The following is an 8,834-nucleotide window of genomic DNA, read 5'->3' as shown; positions in this document are numbered from 1 at the left end:
TTTATTTTATTTTATTTTACTTTTATTATTATATATACAGTGTGTATTGTACCAAACAAAACTTTGACTTAATAGCTCTATACTTATTTTTACTTTTAATTTTGTATTATAACAAGTAATATATTTTTTTAACAATATTTACCCTTCAACAATGATACATAACATAATTAATACTGTGCTGTGCTGTTGTTTAGGTTACACTTGCATACGGTTAACTATAATAAGTCTTATTGAGTTATTTTGCATACAAGTGATACATCATATGGCTTTGATTGTACAACAATACAATATTATTGAGTGACTTTGCCTTACAATACTTACAATTTTTGTTATTGCATCCACAATTCTAATATGAATATTTAGCAAAAATACCGAAAATTGAAGTGTATGATTGAACAAATTTCATAAAACATGATGTGCACTATAAACTAGCCTTACCTATAAACCATACATACAATACAACCAATCATACAGATAATAACTATAATTATATTATTAATTAATTACATAAAAATGTTTATATATATACTGTACACATATTATGTGAACATATATACATATACACATATGTTTTAATTTATTTTGTTACAGAAAGATGCGACAAGTATGGCAGAGGGAACAAGATGCTGCTGCTGCCAATCCCATGTTGCAACCGAGAAGGGTGACCATGCACATCATTGCCGACACAAACAATGATCCACGGCGATACAATCAACCAGCTGCTCATGTGAACGAGGTAGCTATCGTCTTTGTTGGTGAAGATAGTCAAAAAACATGTCTTAAAAAACACATAAATAATTTAACAAATAATGAAACGGGACAATGTCATAATATTAATTCATCTTTAGTTGACAATGGTGTTATTGTGCATGGCATAAATATAGTAAACTAACTGGTTTACCCGGCTTCGCCCGGGAGGTATTCAACTATTTTATATAAAAAAAATTAGGATGAAAAACTACTATTTTCTTATATTGTACCTTTTTTATTTATTAATTTATAATTATCTCTGTACATATTTCTATTAAGGTTATAATATTACTTTGTAAACAATATTTTTTGTTCTTCGGTGAGGCGCATACACATATAGATTTTTTGCTGAACTGACACGGGAACAAGCAACATAAAATTGTCCGTGGGTAAAACAGGGATTCGTGATGTAAAGGCCTGCAACCTTCAGTGTCTATTCCTGTGCCTTATTTATAGACATAACAAAACAAAGCTTTATAGGAAATTGGACTCGTTTAAAATTTAAATTCGAACGAGTATTCATTAGTAATCATCGGTATCCTAGCTGACCCCGTGCACTTCGTTGCCCGTTAAAACTGCCAATTCTATATAATATGATTCGAATTTTGATTAATTTGTTATTTAATATTCGGTTTAACGGTGTTCAAAACTTACGACATTTTCATTGACCGTTTTGATTCTCAAAAATCTTGTGAAAGCACCACTTTAATATGCGAATTTTGTAAAATGTTTTCTTATTGCACACTAAATTTGTGGTACGATTTTACGAATATACCATGTAATTTGCAAGTATCGATCTATCATTGTTCAGGCTCTACGTGACTACGTTTATTAGTCAGTGAGTTACTCAAGTCATAATATTATAGTCATTCTGCTTGCCGTTGCCGTAAGACTCTCTTATGATTATGCGAGCAGTATATTATCATGTAGGCAATCCACGTGGATTGCGGACCCCGCGAGATGTGTATGTAAGTTTATAATTTCTAACACTTAAGAAAAAAAAAAAAAAAAAATTGAAATTCAAAGTTATATCATTTTTTTTTACTACTATGGGTAAAATACAATTATGTGCCATCTCGTGGTTTTTATATTTAATTTTTATATATTTTTTTTAATTGTTGCCTGTTGGTAAAACAATAAAACTTGGTATAACCTGCATGTTGGCTGTTATGTTAGTCTATTGCTGTGAATTTGAAATTTACTGTGTACATTGACTTATTTCGATAATTTTTATTTTTGTTGTTATGGTTTTAACAAAATATAACAACAGGTCTATAACAATTATAATAAATTACAATAATAATCAATAGCGACCTCAATATAGTTTATTTTCTTGCTGGACTGCCTGCAGTGACAGTTGTTGTTTTTTGCATCCAGATTCCGAACTTTTCTGGTGGATTTTCCTAAAATTGTATTACATAAGCTCCTTTTCCTGCGACCAATAAGAGCGAATCATCAGTGAAAAATGTTAAAAAAACGTGGAAAATAAATAATAATAACAAAAAAATTGTTACCATGGTTACCGAAAATAAAATAGTAATAATAATAATAATAGTAATAATAGTTATCGGTATTTTTTATTTTTCGTTGTATTTTTTTTTTAATTTTCCGTGCAATTTTCTTAACTTTTTCTTACATAAAAACCTTCTCCTGGCAATTACGATCCAAACAAAAAAAGAATGAGCGAAATCGGTCCAGTCATTCTCAATTGATGAAATGTTATACATTTTTGTCTCCATTTTTATGTATATAGAAGATAGAAGATAGATAGATGGTTGCCATTGACTACCAAAAATAATTTAGTTTACTATTTTCTGGACAGATGGCGCCTCTATAATTTCATCACCACCTCGTCATATTTCTCTAACCCAATAACTTTCTCAAATTTTTCGTTCGTAAGAACCTCCTGGCAATTACGACCCAAACAAAAAAAGAATGAGTGAAATCGGTCCAGGCGTTTCGAAGCTTACCCGTAACAAAGATTTCCACTTTGACTTTTATGTATTTGGCGCTTCTGTAATTTTATCACCACCTCGTCATATTTCTCTAACCCGATAACTTTTTCAAATTTTTCTTCCGTAAAAACCTTCTCCTAGCAATTACGACCCAAACAAAAAAAGAATGAGCGAAATCGGTCCAGGCGTTCTTGAGTTATGCGCTTACAACACTTTTGCGATTCATTTTTATATTATAGACTAGCTGGCTCCGTGCACTTCGTTGCCCGTTAAAAATGCCAATTCTATATAATATGATTCGAATTTTGATTAATTTGTTATTTAATATTCGGTTTAACGGTGTTCAAAACTTATATATTTTCATTGACCGTTTTGATTCTCAAAAATCTTGTGAAACCACCACCTTAATATGCGAATTTTGTAAAATGCTTTCTTATTGCACACTAAATTTGTGGTACGATTTTACGAATGTACCGTGTAAATTGTAAGCATCGTCTATCATTGTTCAGGCTCTACGTTTATTAGACAGTGAGTTACTCAAGTCATAATATTATAGTCATTCTGCTTGCCGTTGCCGTAAGACTCTCTTATGATTATGCGAGCAGTATATTATCATGTAGGCAATCCACGTGGATTGCGGACCCCGCGAGATGTGTATGTAAGTTTTCAAAGTTATATCATTTTTTTATTTTACTACGGTGGGTAAAATACAATAATGTGCCATCTCGTGGTTTTTAAATAAAAAAATACATTTTACCTGTTGGTAAAACAATAAAACTTGATATAACTTGTTATGTTAGTTTATTGCTGTGAATTTGAAATTTACTGTAGACATTGACTTATTTTGTTAATTCTTATTTTTGTTGTTATGGTTTTAACAAAATATAACAACAGGTCTATAATTATTATATTCAATCATAATCAATAGTGACCTTAATATAGTTTATTTTCTTGCTGGACTGCAGTGATAGTTGTTGTTGTTTTTTTACATCCAGATTTCGAAGTTTTTTGGTGGATTTTCCTAAAATTGTACTACATAAGCACCTTCTCTTGCGACCAATAGGAGCGAATCATCAGTGAAAAATGTTACAAAAATGGGGAAAATAAATAATAATAACAAAAAAATTGTTACCATGATTACCGAAAATAAAATAGTAATAATAATAATAATAATAATAATAGTAATAGTAGTCATAGGTATTTTTTTATTTTTCATCGTATTTTTTTTTTAATTTTCCGTGCAATTTTCTTAACTTTTTCTTACATAAGAACCTTCTCCTGGAAATTACGACCCAAACAAAATAAGAATGAGCGAAATCGATCCAGCCGTTCTCAATTGATGAAATGTTATACATTTTTGTCTCTATTTTCATATATATAAAGATAGAAGATAGATAGATTATTGTGAACTAAAAAAAAATTCACTCAACAAATTTCAAATTTCCAAACTAAAATAACTATAGAAACCATAGATTATATTGATTGTACATCGATCTGATGTTTAGATGTCTACGTCTACCATAGAGTAAATAAAGACAATGGTATCAAGTTCAAATCCCAGACATCAATGAATAGATTTTGCACTTTTTCTACTTATTCGGTTGACTTTTTAAAAGTTTTCTTTCGTAAAAACCTTCTCCAGACAATAACAAATACTCCTAAAAAATAATTAGCGAAATCGGTTCAGCTGTTCTCAATTGATGAATTTTTATACATTTTTGTCTCCATTTATATATATATATATATAGATTTTTAATTTCTTTTTTTACTATGACAACGATTTAAGTTTGTATGTCTATTTGCATGCATTTTTAAAAACATTTTAAATAAATGATTTATTTTATTTAAATGGTTGCCATTGACTACCAAAAATAATTTAGTTGACTATTTGCTGGATAGATGGCGCTTCTGTAATTTCATCACCACCTCGTCATATTTCTCTAATCCGATAACTTTCTCAAATATTTCGTCCGTAAGAACCTTCTCCTGGCAATACGACCCGAACAAAAAAAGAATGAGCGAAATCGGTCCAGGCGTTGTTGAGTTATGTGCTTACCAACACATTTTGCGATTCATTTTTATATATAAGATAATATACCAACTGATAAATTTCCAGATGATGTACCTCTAATACCTAATCAAAATATATTTGATCTTAATAAAAGTATTCAAATATTTCATTCATTAGCTGTAAAATGTAGTCTTAATTTACATAATAATAATAATAACTTTTGTAGAAGTGATGTCCTTAATGTTCAAAATGATATAGAGGTTAAAATTATAAAACCCATTATTTCCTTGTTAGAAAATATTATTCAAAATGAAATTAAAGACCCTTTAACCTTATCCAAGTTCTCTACAGTTACTTCAGCAATTTCAGATCCATTTAAATTTTGTAGAACTGAACATTCCTTAAATATTTGGTTAACTGCTAATGACTTATTATCTGATAAACTTAAACAATTTACAATTAACAATGAAATAAATCTAGTGTGTCATAATGGTGAAACTTTGTATGACGAACAAAATGCAAAAGGAATTTTAATGCCTTTAAAATGTCAATTTAAAAATTATTTTGAACAAAATAATAATCTTAATTTAGCACTTGATCGTTATGATAAATGAATGAATCTTTCAGTCTTAGATAAACACTGTCATTTGTCTAACTTCATACAAGGCTTTTTATTCTTCTTCTTTTGGCTTTCACGGGCCATTTAGGTCCATTGTCGCAACAACCACTAGCCTCTATGTTACCTAACCTCTATGTTGAGCTAGTTCTTTTCCGTCATTCACTCCCAGTCTCGATGCATCTTTTGTAATCCTGTCTTTCCACCGCTGTCTCGGTCGTCCTCTCGGCCTTCTTATGTCCGGCTCCCAGTCCGTGGCCAATCCTATGGGGTCTCCGGATCTCCACACGTGACCAGCCCATCCCAGTCTACTACTCTTAAGGGCTCCAATTATATTTGTTTCGCCATATAGTTCTTCTACTTCTCGGTTCGTTCTTAATTCGAAGTCCCCCAGAGCGTTTCTTTTTGGCCCAAATATCCTTCTAAGAACCTTCTGTTCAAACGTAGCTAGTCTATTTTCGCCCGTCATCGTTGTTGCCCATGCACCGCAGGCGTTTAGTGCTACCGGTCTTATCAGAACTTTGTACAACGTTATTTTCGTTTTCTATGATAGGAGTTTTGACTTGATTAGGGGTACTAGTACAAAGTAACATTTATTTGCCGCTACTAGTCTTAGTCTTATTTCTTCATGACTGTCCGCATTTTCATTAATATTTATCCCTAAATATTTAAAGTTTGCTACCCTTTCAAAGATGTAATTATTCACTTTCATATGCCTTATTTCATGATTGTGTCTCCTGACTATCATGTACTTTGTTTTTTCCTCATTCACCATTAATCCAATATTTCCACTCTCTTCTATCGGTTTACTAGTCGTTCTTTTAAGGTCTTCCTCGCTTTCCGCCATTATTATTACATCGTCTGCGTATCCTGCCACTACCAGTTGCTGATCATTTCCTATTTTGATTCCCGTTGCTCCATCCAAAGTCTCTCTCATTGCTGATTCCAGTGCTTTATTAAAAAGGGCTGATGATAGGGCGTCTCCTTGTCTTAAGCCTGTCTTTACCTCAAATTCTTCTGATTCCTCCCCTCCGTACTTAACTTTACATTTCGACCCATTCACAGATGCTCGAATCATTCTTATGATCTTTCTTGGTATCCTCAATTGATCCATTACTTTCCATAGTCTCTCTCTATTCACTGAATCATATGCAGCCTTGAAGTCCATAAACAGTAGATGGACATCTTTATCAAACTCATGGCTTTTTTCGATTATCTGTTTGACAACATGGATTTGGTCCAGCGTCGATTTGCCAGCCATGAAACCAGCTTGATAATCTCCAATAATTTCCTTTATGTATGGCTTTAATCTATTGAGTAGGGCATTCGATAACACTTTGTACGATGTATTGAGTAGGGAAATCCCTCTATAATTTGTACAGCACATAGTGTCACCCTTTTTGAACACCGGACATAGTACGGAGGTGCTCCATGCTATTGGTATTTCCTCTTTATCCCTGATTTTATTAACTAATTTTTTTTTTTAAAAATTATTTTTTTTTTATAACTAGTATATTGAATCAAAAAAAAAAAAAAAAAAACTGTCATGCTTATATTATTATGTTTTTTTTCTTCATTTATTATTATATATTTGTACCTTTCTATGTGTTAAAATGTATTATACTATATGACGGTAAAACTTAAAAAAAAACTATCTATGCCCAATTTGTGTTGAAAATTTGGGAGGCTACAATTTTTCTTTATTTAATCTATAGCTTTACTATTATCTATTTATAACTGCTAATTTAGGAGACTCAATCTCCTTCTAATTTATTTCTGTGAACAATTAACCTAGTTTAAAGTAAATTTTAAATGAAAAGTATATACATTTAATAAGTTTGTTTATGAACATAAAAAATAATTTTTTAAAAACTAAACATGGATTTTGTTAAATGAATTGGGAATTAATTGTTAAAAGTACATAAGTTAATTGTTAAAATTATATGGTTTAATTGTTAAAACAACAAATTTTAACAACACTGCTGTTTAAAAATTTAACAAACTACTTTGTTACATTAAACCAGCAATTTAGTGAAACAACAATGCAGTATGTTAATCTACCGATTAACAAAGTTTTAATTTTGAAATTAACAACGATGCCTGTTGGCCCTATGTTAACAATGAATTTTTTGATTAAATTGGTATTATTATAAATTTGAACGAGATTTTTCGTTCTGTGTAGGTATGGTCCGTGGAGGATGGAGTGGGGTGTGCTAGTTGAAAATGATACCAAAATATTTGGCAGCCAATGCGCCCTTTTAGATTCAGATAGTATATGGGTAAACGAGTCTAAAAAGCACGGGACACAAATTTCTCCTCCCCCCCCCTAACGGCATTGATAACATTATCAATATGGCCGCCAAATTGTTGTGATGTGGTTCTACATATTCTTCCTAATACGCATCCTAATACGAACTGTGGATTCAGATGTAGTGGTTATTTCAATATCACTGTTCCCACAATTACTAGGTATTGATGAATCATGGACTGAGTATGGTTGTAGGAAAAACAGGAAATTTATTCCAGTTCATGAGATTTGTGCTACACTCTCACCTGAAATTTGTAGAATTGTAGCTTTTCATTCTGTAACTGGTTGCGATACAGTTTCCACATTTTTTGGAATTGGCAAGAAAACAACTTGGAGGGTGTGGATGTCATTTCGTGAAATTGATTGTGTATGGCATCGGCTCTGTACAGGCACCTCTGATATTGATAAAGAATATCTTTATCTATTACAGCGTTTTGTTATTCTACTTTATGATAAAACATCAGTTCTACAGGACATCAATGAGTGCAGACGAGTGTTGTTTACAAAAAAGAATCGAGCAATCGAAATTATTCCTCCTACAGTCGATGTTTTGACACAACATATCAAACGAGCTGCTCTCCAAGCAAGAATTTGGAACAACAGCCTTGATCCGCAATACACAATACCTTCGCCAACCAACTGGGGTGGATACAAACTTCAGAAGGATCATATCAACCTGTGTGGACAACAATTCCAGAAGTGTCAAAACACTCTTTAGAACTTACTTCTTGTACTTGCCACAAACGATGCACAAGTGAGAGATGTAAATGTGTCAAAATGGGAGTACGATGTAAGTAGGGTGAAATGGCCGGTTCTGGTGACCCTCCGCTTCACCCCCCCCCCGCCCTCCCAGCCGACTCACCATGTCCCCCTAATCCCCCGAATCAATATAGTGCTATTGTCGGTCGATAAACTGAAAAAATTTACACTGATGTCCTTCAAAAGTCCACATATTTTTGTTTCCAGAGTAATTATTTCATAACATCCGGTCGGTATTTTAATCTTTGTCGCCCCCTCCAGCCCACCGTGTATAATATGTAGTGTATCACATCCGGCTTCGACGTTAGGTATAGAATTATATGTCTGGATGCTTAGAAGTCCGATTACGGATTTATCAGGCAATTCTAGTGGCGGGAAAAAATGACATTACAATTCGGCACTGTTACCGCTCAACGATACTGTTTGCGACGTCAT

This window comes from Aphis gossypii, unplaced genomic scaffold (assembly GCF_020184175.1).
Source record: "Aphis gossypii isolate Hap1 unplaced genomic scaffold, ASM2018417v2 Contig00581, whole genome shotgun sequence".
Classification (NCBI taxonomy): Eukaryota; Metazoa; Arthropoda; class Insecta; order Hemiptera; family Aphididae; genus Aphis; species Aphis gossypii.
Note: the sequence above shows the minus strand (reverse complement) of the source record.